Genomic DNA, 16,330 nt, shown 5'->3' with positions numbered 1-16,330 from the left:
AATGCTACTGCTGGGCTCAGAACAGCACACTGAGTCAGCTCTTATCCCCAGTGTGCAGAAGTTGTCAAAACATGTTTTTCAGCAGAAATAAACACGTTTTTGCAACTTGGGTCACCCAATGTAACATATGGGGCAGGAACAGCACACTTTTCAAAACGTGTTTTTTAGCCGAAATAAATGCGTTTTTTCAAACTTTGGAATCCCAATGTAACTGCTGGGTTCAGAAAAGCAGATTGATTCAGCCCTTAACCCCAGTGTGCAGAAGCTGTCAAAACGTATTTTTCAGCTGAAATAAACGCGTTTTTCCAAACTTTGGTATTTCAATGTAACTGCCTGGCTCAGAAGAGCACACTGAGTCAGCTCTTAACCCCAGTGTGCAAGACTTGTCAAAACGTGTATTTCAGCCGAAATAAACACGTTTTTGCAACTTTGGTCACCCCAATGTAACTTATGGGGCAGGAACAGCACACTTTTCAAAACCTGTTTTTCAGCACGAAATAAACGCGTTTTCTCAGATCTTCGAATCCCAGTGTAACTGCCTGGCTCAGAAGAGCCCACTGAGTCATCCCTTAACCCCAGTGTGCAGAAGTTGTCAAAACGTGTTTTTCAGCAGAAATAAACACGTTTTGGCAACTTTGGTCACCCCCATGTAACTTATAGGGCAGAAACAGCACACTTTTCAAAACGTGTTTTTCAGCCCGAAATAAACGCGTTTTCTCAGCCCTTGGAATCGCAGTGTAACTGCCTGGCTCAGAAGAGCCCACTGAGTCAGCCCCTAACCCCAGTGTGCAGAAGTTGTCAAAACGTGTTTTTCAGCAGAAATAAACACATTTTGGCAACTTTGGTCACCCCCATGTCACTTATGGGGCAGGAACAGCACACTTTTCAAAACATATTTTTCAGCTGAAATAAACGCGTTTTTCCAAACTTTGGAATTTCAATGTAACTGCCTGGCTCAGAAGAGCACACTGAGTCAGCTCTTAACCCTAGTGTGCAAGACTTGTCAAAACGTGTTTCTCAGCAGAAATAAACACGTTTTTGCAACTTTGGTCAAACCCATGTAGCTTATGGGGCAGTAACAGCACACTTTTCAAAACGTATTTTTCAGCTGAAATAAACGCGTTTTTCCAAACTTTGGAATTTCAATGTAACTGCCTGGCTCAGAAGAGCACACTGAGTCAGCTCTTAACCCCAGTGTGCAAGACTTGTCAAAACATGTTTTTCAGCCGAAATAAACGCGTTTTTGCAACTTTGGTCACGCCAATGTAACTTATAAGGCAGGAACAGCACACTTTTCAAAACGTGTTTTTCAGCCGAAATAAACGCGTTTTTTCAAACTTTGGAATCCCAATGTAACTGCTGGGTTCAGAAAAGCAGATTGATTCAGCCCTTAACCCCAGTGTGCAGACGTTGTCAAACCGTGTTTTTCAGCTGAAATAAAAGCATTTTTGCAACTTTGGTCACCCCAATGTAACTTATGGGGCAGGAACAGCACACTTTTCAAAACTTGTTTTTCAGCCAAAAAAACGCATTTTTTCAAACTTTGGAATCCCAATGCTACTGCTGGGCTCAGAACAGCACACTGAGTCAGCTCTTATCCCCAGTGTGCAGAAGTTGTCAAAACACGTTTTTCAGCAGAAATAAACACGTTTTTGCAACTTTGGTCACCCAATGTAACATATGGGGCAGGAACAGCACACTTTTCAAAACGTGTTTTTTAGCCGAAATAAATGCGTTTTTTCAAACTTTGGAATCCCAATGTAACTGCTGGGTTCAGAAAAGCAGATTGATTCAGCCCTTAACCCCAGTGTGCAGAAGCTGTCAAAACGTATTTTTCAGCTGAAATAAACGCGTTTTTCCAAACTTTGGTATTTCAATGTAACTGAATGGCTCAGAAGAGCACACTGAGTCAGCTCTTAACCCCAGTGTGCAAGACTTGTCAAAACGTGTATTTCAGCCGAAATAAACACGTTTTTGCAACTTTGGTCACCCCAATGTAACTTATGGGGCAGGAACAGCACACTTTTCAATACGTGTTTTTTAGCTGAAATAAATGCGTTTTTTCAAACTTTGGAATCCCAATGTAACTGCTGGGTTCAGAAAAGCAGATTGATTCAGCCCTTAACCCCAGTGTGCAGAAGCTGTCAAAACGTGTTTTTCAGCAGGAATAAACACGTTTTGGCAACTTTGGTCACCCCCATGTAACTTATGGGGCAGGAACAGCACACTTTTCAAAACGTGTTTTTCAGCCCGAATTAAACGCGTTTTCTCAGCCCTTGGAATCGCAATGTAACTGCTGGGTTCAGAATAGCACACTGATTCAGCCCTTAACCCCAGTGTGCAGAAGCTGTCAAAACGTATTTTTCAGCTGAAATAAACGCGTTTTTTCAAACTTTGGTATTTCAATGTAACTGCCTGGCTCAGAAGAGCACACTGAGTCAGCTCTTAACCCCAGTGTGCAAGACTTGTCAAAACGTGTTTTTCAGCCGAAATAAACACGTTTTTGCAACTTTGGTCACCCCAATGTAACTTATGGGGCAGGAACAGCACACTTTTCAAAACGTGTTTTTCAGCCGAAATAAACTCGTTTTGGCAACTTTGGTCACCCCAATGTAACTTATGGGGCAGGCACAGCATTTTTTTCCAAACATGTTTTTTAGCCGAAATAAATGCGTTTTTTCAAACTTTGGAATTCCAATGTAACTGCTGGGCTCAGAAGAGCACACTGAGTCAGCTCTTAACCCCAGTGTGCAGTCGTTGTCAAAACATGTTTTTCATCCAAAATAAATGCATTTTTGCAACTTTGGTCACCCCAATGTAACTTATGGGGCAGGAACAGCACACTTTTCAAAACGTGTTTTTTAGCTGAAATAAATGCGTCTTTTCAATCTTTGGAATCAAAATGTAACTGCTTGTCTCAGAAGAGCACACTGATTCAGCCATTAACCCAAGTGTGCAGAAGATGTCAAAACTTGTTTTTCAGCCGAAAAAAACGCGTTTTTTCAGCCTTTGGAATCCCCGTATAACTGCCTGGCTCAGAAGAGCCCACTGAGTCAGCCCTTAACCCCAGTGTGCAGACATTGTCAAAACATGTTTTTCAGCTGAAATAAACGCGTTTTTGCAACTTTGGTCACTCCAATGTAACTTATAGGACAGGAACAGCACCCTTTTCAAAACTTGTTTTTCAGCCAAAAAAACGCATTTTTTCAAACTTTGGAATCCCAATGCTACTGCTGGGCTCAGAACAGCACACTGAGTCAGCTCTTATCCCCAGTGTGCAGAAGTTGTCAAAACATGTTTTTCAGCAGAAATAAACACGTTTTTGCAACTTGGGTCACCCAATGTAACATATGGGGCAGGAACAGCACACTTTTCAAAACGTGTTTTTTAGCCGAAATAAATGCGTTTTTTCAAACTTTGGAATCCCAATGTAACTGCTGGGTTCAGAAAAGCAGATTGATTCAGCCCTTAACCCCAGTGTGCAGAAGCTGTCAAAACGTATTTTTCAGCTGAAATAAACGCGTTTTTCCAAACTTTGGTATTTCAATGTAACTGCCTGGCTCAGAAGAGCACACTGAGTCAGCTCTTAACCCCAGTGTGCAAGACTTGTCAAAACGTGTATTTCAGCCGAAATAAACACGTTTTTGCAACTTTGGTCACCCCAATGTAACTTATGGGGCAGGAACAGCACACTTTTCAATACGTGTTTTTTAGCTGAAATAAATGCGTTTTTTCAAACTTTGGAATCCCAATGTAACTGCTGGGTTCAGAAAAGCAGATTGATTCAGCCCTTAACCCCAGTGTGCAGAAGCTGTCAAAACGTGTTTTTCAGCAGGAATAAAAAAGTTTTGGCAACTTTGGTCACCCCCATGTAACTTATGGGGCAGGAACAGCACACTTTTCAAAACGTGTTTTTCAGCCCGAATTAAACGCGTTTTCTCAGCCCTTGGAATCGCAATGTAACTGCTGGGTTCAGAATAGCACACTGATTCAGCCCTTAACCCCAGTGTGCAGAAGCTGTCAAAACGTATTTTTCAGCTGAAATAAACGCGTTTTTCCAAACTTTGGTATTTCAATGTAACTGCCTGGCTCAGAAGAGCCCACTGAGTCAGCCCTTAACCCCAGTGTGCAGACATTGTCAAAACATGTTTTTCAGCTGAAATAAACGCGTTTTTGCAACTTTGGTCACTCCAATGTAACTTATAGGACAGGAACAGCACCCTTTTCAAAACTTGTTTTTCAGCCAAAAAAACGCATTTTTTCAAACTTTGGAATCCCAATGCTACTGCTGGGCTCAGAACAGCACACTGAGTCAGCTCTTATCCCCAGTGTGCAGAAGTTGTCAAAACATGTTTTTCAGCAGAAATAAACACGTTTTTGCAACTTGGGTCACCCAATGTAACATATGGGGCAGGAACAGCACACTTTTCAAAACGTGTTTTTTAGCCGAAATAAATGCGTTTTTTCAAACTTTGGAATCCCAATGTAACTGCTGGGTTCAGAAAAGCAGACTGATTCAGCCCTTAACCCCAGTGTGCAGAAGCTGTCAAAACGTATTTTTCAGCTGAAATAAACGCGTTTTTCCAAACTTTGGTATTTCAATGTAACTGCCTGGCTCAGAAGAGCACACTGAGTCAGCTCTTAACCCCAGTGTGCAAGACTTGTCAAAACGTGTATTTCAGCCGAAATAAACACGTTTTTGCAACTTTGGTCACCCCAATGTAACTTATGGGGCAGGAACAGCACACTTTTCAATACGTGTTTTTTAGCTGAAATAAATGCGTTTTTTCAAACTTTGGAATCCCAATGTAACTGCTGGGTTCAGAAAACCAGATTGATTCAGCCCTTAACCCCAGTGTGCAAGACTTGTCAAAACGTGTTTTTCAGCAGGAATAAACACGTTTTGGCAACTTTGGTCACCCCCATGTAACTTATGGGGCAGGAACAGCACACTTTTCAAAACGTGTTTTTCAGCCCGAATTAAACGCGTTTTCTCAGCCCTTGGAATCCCAATGTAACTGCTGGGTTCAGAATAGCACACTGATTCAGCCCTTAACCCCAGTGTGCAGAAGCTGTCAAAACGTATTTTTCAGCTGAAATAAACGCGTTTTTCCAAACTTTGGTATTTCAATGTAACTGCCTGGCTCAGAAGAGCACACTGAGTCAGCTCTTAACCCCAGTGTGCAAGACTTGTCAAAACGTGTTTTTCAGCCGAAATAAACACGTTTTTGCAACTTTGGTCACCCCAATGTAACTTATGGGGCAGGAACAGCACACTTTTCAAAATGTGTTTTTCAGCCGAAATAAACTCGTTTTGGCAACTTTGGTCACCCCAATGTAACTTATGGGGCAGGCACAGCATTTTTTTCCAAACATGTTTTTTAGCCGAAATAAATGCGTTTTTTCAAACTTTGGAATTCCAATGTAACTGCTGGGCTCAGAAGAGCACACTGAGTCAGCTCTTAACCCCAGTGTGCAGTCGTTGTCAAAACATGTTTTTCATCCAAAATAAATGCATTTTTGCAACTTTGGTCACCCCAATGTAACTTATGGGGCAGGAACAGCACACTTTTCAAAACGTGTTTTTTAGCTGAAATAAATGCGTCTTTTCAATCTTTGGAATCAAAATGTAACTGCTTGTCTCAGAAGAGCACACTGATTCAGCCATTAACCCAAGTGTGCAGAAGATGTCAAAACTTGTTTTTCAGCCGAAAAAAACGCGTTTTTTCAGCCTTTGGAATCCCCGTGTAACTGCCTGGCTCAGAAGAGCCCACTGAGTCAGCCCTTAACCCCAGTGTGCAGACATTGTCAAAACATGTTTTTCAGCTGAAATAAACGCGTTTTTGCAACTTTGGTCACTCCAATGTAACTTATAGGACAGGAACAGCACCCTTTTCAAAACTTGTTTTTCAGCCAAAAAAACGCATTTTTTCAAACTTTGGAATCCCAATGCTACTGCTGGGCTCAGAACAGCACACTGAGTCAGCTCTTATCCCCAGTGTGCAGAAGTTGTCAAAACATGTTTTTCAGCAGAAATAAACACGTTTTTGCAACTTGGGTCACCCAATGTAACATATGGGGCAGGAACAGCACACTTTTCAAAACGTGTTTTTTAGCCGAAATAAATGCGTTTTTTCAAACTTTGGAATCCCAATGTAACTGCTGGGTTCAGAAAAGCAGATTGATTCAGCCCTTAACCCCAGTGTGCAGAAGCTGTCAAAACGTATTTTTCAGCTGAAATAAACGCGTTTTTCCAAACTTTGGTATTTCAATGTAACTGCCTGGCTCAGAAGAGCACACTGAGTCAGCTCTTAACCCCAGTGTGCAAGACTTGTCAAAACGTGTATTTCAGCCGAAATAAACACGTTTTTGCAACTTTGGTCACCCCAATGTAACTTATGGGGCAGGAACAGCACACTTTTCAATACGTGTTTTTTAGCTGAAATAAATGCGTTTTTTCAAACTTTGGAATCCCAATGTAACTGCTGGGTTCAGAAAAGCAGATTGATTCAGCCCTTAACCCCAGTGTGCAGAAGCTGTCAAAACGTGTTTTTCAGCAGGAATAAAAAAGTTTTGGCAACTTTGGTCACCCCCATGTAACTTATGGGGCAGGAACAGCACACTTTTCAAAACGTGTTTTTCAGCCCGAATTAAACGCGTTTTCTCAGCCCTTGGAATCGCAATGTAACTGCTGGGTTCAGAATAGCACACTGATTCAGCCCTTAACCCCAGTGTGCAGAAGCTGTCAAAACGTATTTTTCAGCTGAAATAAACGCGTTTTTCCAAACTTTGGTATTTCAATGTAACTGCCTGGCTCAGAAGAGCCCACTGAGTCAGCCCTTAACCCCAGTGTGCAGACATTGTCAAAACATGTTTTTCAGCTGAAATAAACGCGTTTTTGCAACTTTGGTCACTCCAATGTAACTTATAGGACAGGAACAGCACCCTTTTCAAAACTTGTTTTTCAGCCAAAAAAACGCATTTTTTCAAACTTTGGAATCCCAATGCTACTGCTGGGCTCAGAACAGCACACTGAGTCAGCTCTTATCCCCAGTGTGCAGAAGTTGTCAAAACATGTTTTTCAGCAGAAATAAACACGTTTTTGCAACTTGGGTCACCCAATGTAACATATGGGGCAGGAACAGCACACTTTTCAAAACGTGTTTTTTAGCCGAAATAAATGCGTTTTTTCAAACTTTGGAATCCCAATGTAACTGCTGGGTTCAGAAAAGCAGATTGATTCAGCCCTTAACCCCAGTGTGCAGAAGCTGTCAAAACGTATTTTTCAGCTGAAATAAACGCGTTTTTCCAAACTTTGGTATTTCAATGTAACTGCCTGGCTCAGAAGAGCACACTGAGTCAGCTCTTAACCCCAGTGTGCAAGACTTGTCAAAACGTGTATTTCAGCCGAAATAAACACGTTTTTGCAACTTTGGTCACCCCAATGTAACTTATGGGGCAGGAACAGCACACTTTTCAATACGTGTTTTTTAGCTGAAATAAATGCGTTTTTTCAAACTTTGGAATCCCAATGTAACTGCTGGGTTCAGAAAAGCAGATTGATTCAGCCCTTAACCCCAATGTGCAGAAGCTGTCAAAACGTGTTTTTCAGCAGGAATAAACACGTTTTGGCAACTTTGGTCACCCCCATGTAACTTATGGGGCAGGAACAGCACACTTTTCAAAACGTGTTTTTCAGCCCGAATTAAACGCGTTTTCTCAGCCCTTGGAATCGCAATGTAACTGCTGGGTTCAGAATAGCACACTGATTCAGCCCTTAACCCCAGTGTGCAGAAGCTGTCAAAACGTATTTTTCAGCTGAAATAAACGCGTTTTTTCAAACTTTGGTATTTCAATGTAACTGCCTGGCTCAGAAGAGCACACTGAGTCAGCTCTTAACCCCAGTGTGCAAGACTTGTCAAAACGTGTTTTTCAGCCGAAATAAACACGTTTTTGCAACTTTGGTCACCCCAATGTAACTTATGGGGCAGGAACAGCACACTTTTCAAAACGTGTTTTTCAGCCGAAATAAACTCGTTTTGGCAACTTTGGTCACCCCAATGTAACTTATGGGGCAGGCACAGCATTTTTTTCCAAACATGTTTTTTAGCCGAAATAAATGCGTTTTTTCAAACTTTGGAATTCCAATGTAACTGCTGGGCTCAGAAGAGCACACTGAGTCAGCTCTTAACCCCAGTGTGCAGTCGTTGTCAAAACATGTTTTTCATCCAAAATAAATGCATTTTTGCAACTTTGGTCACCCCAATGTAACTTATGGGGCAGGAACAGCACACTTTTCAAAACGTGTTTTTCAGCCCGAATTAAACGCGTTTTCTCAGCCCTTGGAATCGCAATGTAACTGCTGGGTTCAGAATAGCACACTGATTCAGCCCTTAACCCCAGTGTGCAGAAGCTGTCAAAACGTATTTTTCAGCTGAAATAAACGCGTTTTTCCAAACTTTGGTATTTCAATGTAACTGCCTGGCTCAGAAGAGCCCACTGAGTCAGCCCTTAACCCCAGTGTGCAGACATTGTCAAAACATGTTTTTCAGCTGAAATAAACGCGTTTTTGCAACTTTGGTCACTCCAATGTAACTTATAGGACAGGAACAGCACCCTTTTCAAAACTTGTTTTTCAGCCAAAAAAACGCATTTTTTCAAACTTTGGAATCCCAATGCTACTGCTGGGCTCAGAACAGCACACTGAGTCAGCTCTTATCCCCAGTGTGCAGAAGTTGTCAAAACATGTTTTTCAGCAGAAATAAACACGTTTTTGCAACTTGGGTCACCCAATGTAACATATGGGGCAGGAACAGCACACTTTTCAAAACGTGTTTTTTAGCCGAAATAAATGCGTTTTTTCAAACTTTGGAATCCCAATGTAACTGCTGGGTTCAGAAAAGCAGATTGATTCAGCCCTTAACCCCAGTGTGCAGAAGCTGTCAAAACGTATTTTTCAGCTGAAATAAACGCGTTTTTCCAAACTTTGGTATTTCAATGTAACTGCCTGGCTCAGAAGAGCACACTGAGTCAGCTCTTAACCCCAGTGTGCAAGACTTGTCAAAACGTGTATTTCAGCCGAAATAAACACGTTTTTGCAACTTTGGTCACCCCAATGTAACTTATGGGGCAGGAACAGCACACTTTTCAATACGTGTTTTTTAGCTGAAATAAATGCGTTTTTTCAAACTTTGGAATCCCAATGTAACTGCTGGGTTCAGAAAAGCAGATTGATTCAGCCCTTAACCCCAGTGTGCAGAAGCTGTCAAAACGTGTTTTTCAGCAGGAATAAAAAAGTTTTGGCAACTTTGGTCACCCCCATGTAACTTATGGGGCAGGAACAGCACACTTTTCAAAACGTGTTTTTCAGCCCGAATTAAACGCGTTTTCTCAGCCCTTGGAATCGCAATGTAACTGCTGGGTTCAGAATAGCACACTGATTCAGCCCTTAACCCCAGTGTGCAGAAGCTGTCAAAACGTATTTTTCAGCTGAAATAAACGCGTTTTTCCAAACTTTGGTATTTCAATGTAACTGCCTGGCTCAGAAGAGCACACTGAGTCAGCTCTTAACCCCAGTGTGCAAGACTTGTCAAAACGTGTTTTTCAGCCGAAATAAACACGTTTTTGCAACTTTGGTCACCCCAATGTAACTTATGGGGCAGGAACAGCACACTTTTCAAAACGTGTTTTTCAGCCGAAATAAACTCGTTTTGGCAACTTTGGTCACCCCAATGTTACTTATGGGGCAGGCACAGCATTTTTTTCCAAACATGTTTTTTAGCCGAAATAAATGCGTTTTTTCAAACTTTGGAATTCCAATATAACTGCTGGGCTCAGAAGAGCACACTGAGTCAGCTCTTAACCCCAGTGTGCAGTCGTTGTCAAAACATGTTTTTCATCCAAAATGAATGCATTTTTGCAACTTTGGTCACCCCAATGTAACTTATGGGGCAGGAACAGCACACTTTTCAAAACGTGTTTTTTAGCTGAAATAAATGCGTTTTTTCAATCTTTGGAATCAAAATGTAACTGCTTGTCTCAGAAGAGCACACTGATTCAGCCATTAACCCCAGTGTGCAGAAGATGTCAAAACTTGTTTTTCAGCCGAAAAAAACGCGTTTTTTCAGCCTTTGGAATCCCCGTGTAACTGCCTGGCTCAGAAGAGCCCACTGAGTCAGCCCTTAACCCCAGTGTGCAGACATTGTCAAAACATGTTTTTCAGCTGAAATAAACGCGTTTTTGCAACTTTGGTCACTCCAATGTAACTTATAGGACAGGAACAGCACACTTTTCAAAACTTGTTTTTCAGCCAAAAAAACACATTTTTTCAAACTTTAGAATCCCAATGCTACTGCTGGGCTCAGAAGAGCCCACTGAGTCAGCTCTTATCCCCAGTGTGCAGAAGTTGTCAAAACATGTTTTTCAGCAGAAATAAACACGTTTTTGCAACTTTGGTCACCCAATGTAACATATGGGGCTGTAACAGCACACTTTTCAAAACGTGTTTTTCAGCGGAAATAAACGCGTTTTTAGAAACTTTGGAATCCCAATGTAACTCCTGGGCTCAGATGAGCACACTGAGTAAGCTATTAACGCCAGTGTGCAGAAGTTGTCAAAACGTGTTTTTCAGCTGAAATAAAAGCGTTTTTGCAACTTTGGTCACCCCTGTGTAACTTATAGGGCAGGAACAGCACACTTTTCAAAACGTATTTTTCAGCCGAAATAAACGCGTTTTCCCAAACTTTGGAATTTCAATGTAACTGCCTGGCTCAGAAGAGCACACTGAGTTAGCTCTTAACCCCAGTGTGCAAGACTTGTCACACCGTGTTTCTCAGCCGAAATAAACACGTTTTTGCAACTTTGGTCACCCCAATGTAACTTATGGGGCAGGAACAGCACACTTTTCAAAACGTGTTTTTCAGCAAAAATAAACGCATTTTTACAACTTTGGTCAACCCAATGTAACTTATGGGGCAGGAACAGCACACTTTTCCAAACGTGTTTTTCAGCCCGAAATAAACGCGTTTTCTCAGCCCTTGGAATCACAGTGTACCTGCCTGGCTCAGAAGAGCCCACTGAGTCAGCCCTTAACCCCAGTGTGCAGAAGTTGTCAAAACGTGTTTTTCAGCACAAATAAACACGTTTTGGCAACTTTGGTCACCCCCATGTAACTTATAGGGCAGGAACAGCACACTTTTCAAAACCTGTTTTTCAGCACGAAATAAACGCGTTTTCTCAGATCTTCGAATCCCAGTGTAACTGCCTGGCTCAGAAGAGCCCACTGAGTCATCCCTTAACCCCAGTGTGCAGAAGTTGTCAAAACGTGTTTTTCAGCAGAAATAAACACGTTTTGGCAACTTTGGTCACCCCCATGTAACTTATAGGGCAGAAACAGCACACTTTTCAAAACGTGTTTTTCAGCCCGAAATAAACGCGTTTTCTCAGCCCTTGGAATCGCAGTGTAACTGCCGTGCTCAGAAGAGCCCACTGAGTCAGCCCTTAACCCCAGTGTGCAGAAGTTGTCAAAACGTGTTTTTCAGCAGAAATAAACACATTTTGGCAACTTTGGTCACCCCCATGTCACTTATGGGGCAGGAACAGCACACTTTTCAAAACATATTTTTCAGCTGAAATAAACGCGTTTTTCCAAACTTTGGAATTTCAATGTAACTGCCTGGCTCAGAAGAGCACACTGAGTCAGCTCTTAACCCTAGTGTGCAAGACTTGTCAAAACGTGTTTCTCAGCAGAAATAAACACGTTTTTGCAACTTTGGTCACACCCATGTAGCTTATGGGGCAGTAACAGCACACTTTTCAAAACGTATTTTTCAGCTGAAATAAACGCGTTTTTCCAAACTTTGGAATTTCAATGTAACTGCCTGGCTCAGAAGAGCACACTGAGTCAGCTCTTAACCCCAGTGTGCAAGACTTGTCAAAACATGTTTTTCAGCCGAAATAAACGCGTTTTTGCAACTTTGGTCACGCCAATGTAACTTATAAGGCAGGAACAGCACACTTTTCAAAACGTGTTTTTCAGCCGAAATAAACGCGTTTTTTCAAACTTTGGAATCCCAATGTAACTGCTGGGTTCAGAAAAGCAGATTGATTCAGCCCTTAACCCCAGTGTGCAGACGTTGTCAAACCGTGTTTTTCAGCTGAAATAAAAGCATTTTTGCAACTTTGGTCACCCCAATGTAACTTATGGGGCAGGAACAGCACACTTTTCAAAACGTGTTTTTTAGCCGAAATAAATGCGTTTTTTCAAACTTTGGAATCCCAATGTAACTGCTGGGTTCAGAAAAGCAGATTGATTCAGCCCTTAACCCCAGTGTGCAGAAGCTGTCAAAACGTATTTTTCAGCTGAAATAAACGCGTTTTTCCAAACTTTGGTATTTCAATGTAACTGCCTGGCTCAGAAGAGCACACTGAGTCAGCTCTTAACCCCAGTGTGCAAGACTTGTCAAAACGTGTATTTCAGCCGAAATAAACACGTTTTTGCAACTTTGGTCACCCCAATGTAACTTATGGGGCAGGAACAGCACACTTTTCAATACGTGTTTTTTAGCTGAAATAAATGCGTTTTTTCAAACTTTGGAATCCCAATGTAACTGCTGGGTTCAGAAAAGCAGATTGATTCAGCCCTTAACCCCAGTGTGCAGAAGCTGTCAAAACGTGTTTTTCAGCAGGAATAAACACGTTTTGGCAACTTTGGTCACCCCCATGTAACTTATGGGGCAGGAACAGCACACTTTTCAAAACGTGTTTTTCAGCCCGAATTAAACGCGTTTTCTCAGCCCTTGGAATCGCAATGTAACTGCTGGGTTCAGAATAGCACACTGATTCAGCCTTTAACCCCAGTGTGCATAGGCTGTCAATACGTATTTTTCAGCTGAAATAAACGCTTTTTTCCAAACTTTGGTATTTCAATGTAACTGCCTTGCTCAGAAGAGCACACTGAGTCAGCTCTTAACCCCAGTGTGCAAGACTTGTCAAAACGTGTTTTTCAGCCGAAATAAACACGTTTTTGCAACTTTGGTCACCCCAATGTAACTTATGGGGCAGGAACAGCACACTTTTCAAAACGTGTTTTTCAGCCGAAATAAACTCGTTTTGGCAACTTTGGTCACCCCAATGTAACTTATGGGGCAGGAACAGCACACTTTTCAAAACGTGTTTTTCAGCCCGAATTAAACGCGTTTTCTCAGCCCTTGGAATCGCAATGTAACTGCTGGGTTCAGAATAGCACACTGATTCAGCCCTTAACCCCAGTGTGCAGAAGCTGTCAAAACGTATTTTTCAGCTGAAATAAACGCGTTTTTCCAAACTTTGGTATTTCAATGTAACTGCCTGGCTCAGAAGAGCACACTGAGTCAGCTCTTAACCCCAGTGTGCAAGACTTGTCAAAACGTGTTTTTCAGCCGAAATAAACACGTTTTTGCAACTTTGGTCACCCCAATGTAACTTATGGGGCAGGAACAGCACACTTTTCAAAATGTGTTTTTCAGCGGAAATAAACTCGTTTTTGCAACTTTGGTCACCCCAATGTAACTTATGGGGCAGGAACAGCACACTTTTCAATACGTGTTTTTTAGCTGAAATAAATGCGTTTTTTCAAACTTTGGAATCCCAATGTAACTGCTGGGTTCAGAAAAGCAGATTGATTCAGCCCTTAACCCCAGTGTGCAGAAGCTGTCAAAACGTGTTTTTCAGCAGGAATAAACACGTTTTGGCAACTTTGGTCACCCCCATGTAACTTATGGGGCAGGAACAGCACACTTTTCAAAACGTGTTTTTCAGCCCGAATTAAACGCGTTTTCTCAGCCCTTGGAATCGCAATGTAACTGCTGGGTTCAGAATAGCACACTGATTCAGCCTTTAACCCCAGTGTGCATAGGCTGTCAATACGTATTTTTCAGCTGAAATAAACGCTTTTTTCCAAACTTTGGTATTTCAATGTAACTGCCTTGCTCAGAAGAGCACACTGAGTCAGCTCTTAACCCCAGTGTGCAAGACTTGTCAAAACGTGTTTTTCAGCCGAAATAAACACGTTTTTGCAACTTTGGTCACCCCAATGTAACTTATGGGGCAGGAACAGCACACTTTTCAAAACGTGTTTTTCAGCCGAAATAAACTCGTTTTGGCAACTTTGGTCACCCCAATGTAACTTATGGGGCAGGAACAGCACACTTTTCAAAACGTGTTTTTCAGCCCGAATTAAACGCGTTTTCTCAGCCCTTGGAATCGCAATGTAACTGCTGGGTTCAGAATAGCACACTGATTCAGCCCTTAACCCCAGTGTGCAGAAGCTGTCAAAACGTATTTTTCAGCTGAAATAAACGCGTTTTTCCAAACTTTGGTATTTCAATGTAACTGCCTGGCTCAGAAGAGCACACTGAGTCAGCTCTTAACCCCAGTGTGCAAGACTTGTCAAAACGTGTTTTTCAGCCGAAATAAACACGTTTTTGCAACTTTGGTCACCCCAATGTAACTTATGGGGCAGGAACAGCACACTTTTCAAAATGTGTTTTTCAGCGGAAATAAACTCGTTTTTGCAACTTTGGTCACCCCAATGTAACTTATGGGGCAGGCACAGCATTTTTTTCCAAACATGTTTTTTAGCCGAAATAAATGCGTTTTTTCAAACTTTGGAATTCCAATGTAACTGCTGGGCTCAGAAGAGCACACTGAGTCAGCTCTTAACCCCAGTGTGCAGTCGTTGTCAAAACATGTTTTTCATCCAAAATAAATGCATTTTTGCAACTTTGGTCACCCCAATGTAACTTATGGGGCAGGAACAGCACACTTTTCAAAACGTGTTTTTTAGCTGAAATAAATGCGTTTTTTCAATCTTTGGAATCCCAATGTAACTGCTTGTCTCAGAAGAGCACACTGATTCAGCCCTTAACCCCAGTGTGCAGAAGATGTCAAAACTTGTTTTTCAGCCGAAATAAACGTGTTTTTTCAGCCTTTGGAATCCCCGTGTAACTGCCTGGCTCAGAAGAGCCCACTGAGTCAGCCCTTAACCCCAGTGTGCAGACATTGTCAAAACATGTTTTTCAGCTGAAATAAACGCGTTTTTGCAACTTTGGTCACTCCAATGTAACTTATAGGACAGGAACAGCACACTTTTCAAAACGTGTTTTTCAGCCGAAAAAGCGCGTTTTTTCAAACTTTGGAATCCCAGTGCTACTGCTGGGGTCAGAATAGCACACTGAGTCAGCTCTTATCCCCAGTGTGCAGAAGTTGTCAAAACATGTTTTTCAGCCGAAATAAACAAGTTTTTGCAACTTTGGTCACCCCAATGTAACTTATGGGGCAAGAACAGCACACTTTTCAAAACGTGTTTTTCAGCCCGAAATAAACGCGTTTTCTCAGCCCTTGGAATCGCAATGTAACTGCTCGGTTCAGAAGAGCACACTGATTCAGCCCTTAACCCCAGTGTGCAGAAGCTGTCAAAACGTATTTTTCAGCTGAAATAAACGCGTTTTTCCAAACTTTGGTATTTTAATGTAACTGCCTGGCTCAGAAGAGCACACTGAGTCTGCTCTTAACCCCAGTGTGCAAGACTTGTCAAAACGTGTATTTCAGCCGAAATAAACACGTTTTTGCAACTTTGGTCACCCCAATGTAACTTATGGGGCAGGTACAGCACACTTTTCCAAACGTGTTTTTCAGCCGAGATAAACCATTTTTGTAGTTTTGTTGGTAAAAAACGATAAAATATGACCCAAGAATCAAAAGTAAATGTTGATTTACACTATGGACGCTAGCAACTACGCCAAGCATGGGCTTCCTTTGATTAAATGAACGTTTTTTTTCTGTTCTGAAAACGGTTTTGTGAAGCTCTGTTATAAGGCAGTATACTGTACTGTGCTTCATATGTGCAGTGTTAAACGATCATTTTAATGGGAATATTTCCAGTAGGTTTGTAGTAAATACTGCACATATTATACTATTTGCCTTGGTACTTAATGGGTTTTGGGCAGTGCTCATTTGACTGAGGAAAATAATGTGAAAATGTTAGTCAGTTAGGTGTTTTTTTTTAATTTTCCCCAAGAATGACGAAACGCTCATGAAAATAATCCATGAATTTGTAGCGCCGTATGAATTAAATGGACCTGTGCACTCATGCACCTGTGCACTGCTAAGATTTCTTTTTTACATTGTAGCTAGTTTAACCATTTTAAATATGAAATGATAGACGAAAAAAGAGTAATTCGTATTTCATCATTTGTGGGTTAGAAGATTATTAGAAGTCTTGGTTAGTGAGTAATGTGTAATAAGTTTAATAATACACGCTGTGTCGCCGCCACCATACAAAAACAGCAAA

Source organism: Atractosteus spatula, chromosome 4 (assembly GCF_055471065.1).
Source record: "Atractosteus spatula isolate fAtrSpa1 chromosome 4, fAtrSpa1.hap1, whole genome shotgun sequence".
Classification (NCBI taxonomy): domain Eukaryota; kingdom Metazoa; phylum Chordata; class Actinopteri; order Semionotiformes; family Lepisosteidae; genus Atractosteus; species Atractosteus spatula.
The sequence above is the reverse complement of the archived record's forward strand: the minus strand, read 5'-3'. Positions refer to the sequence as shown.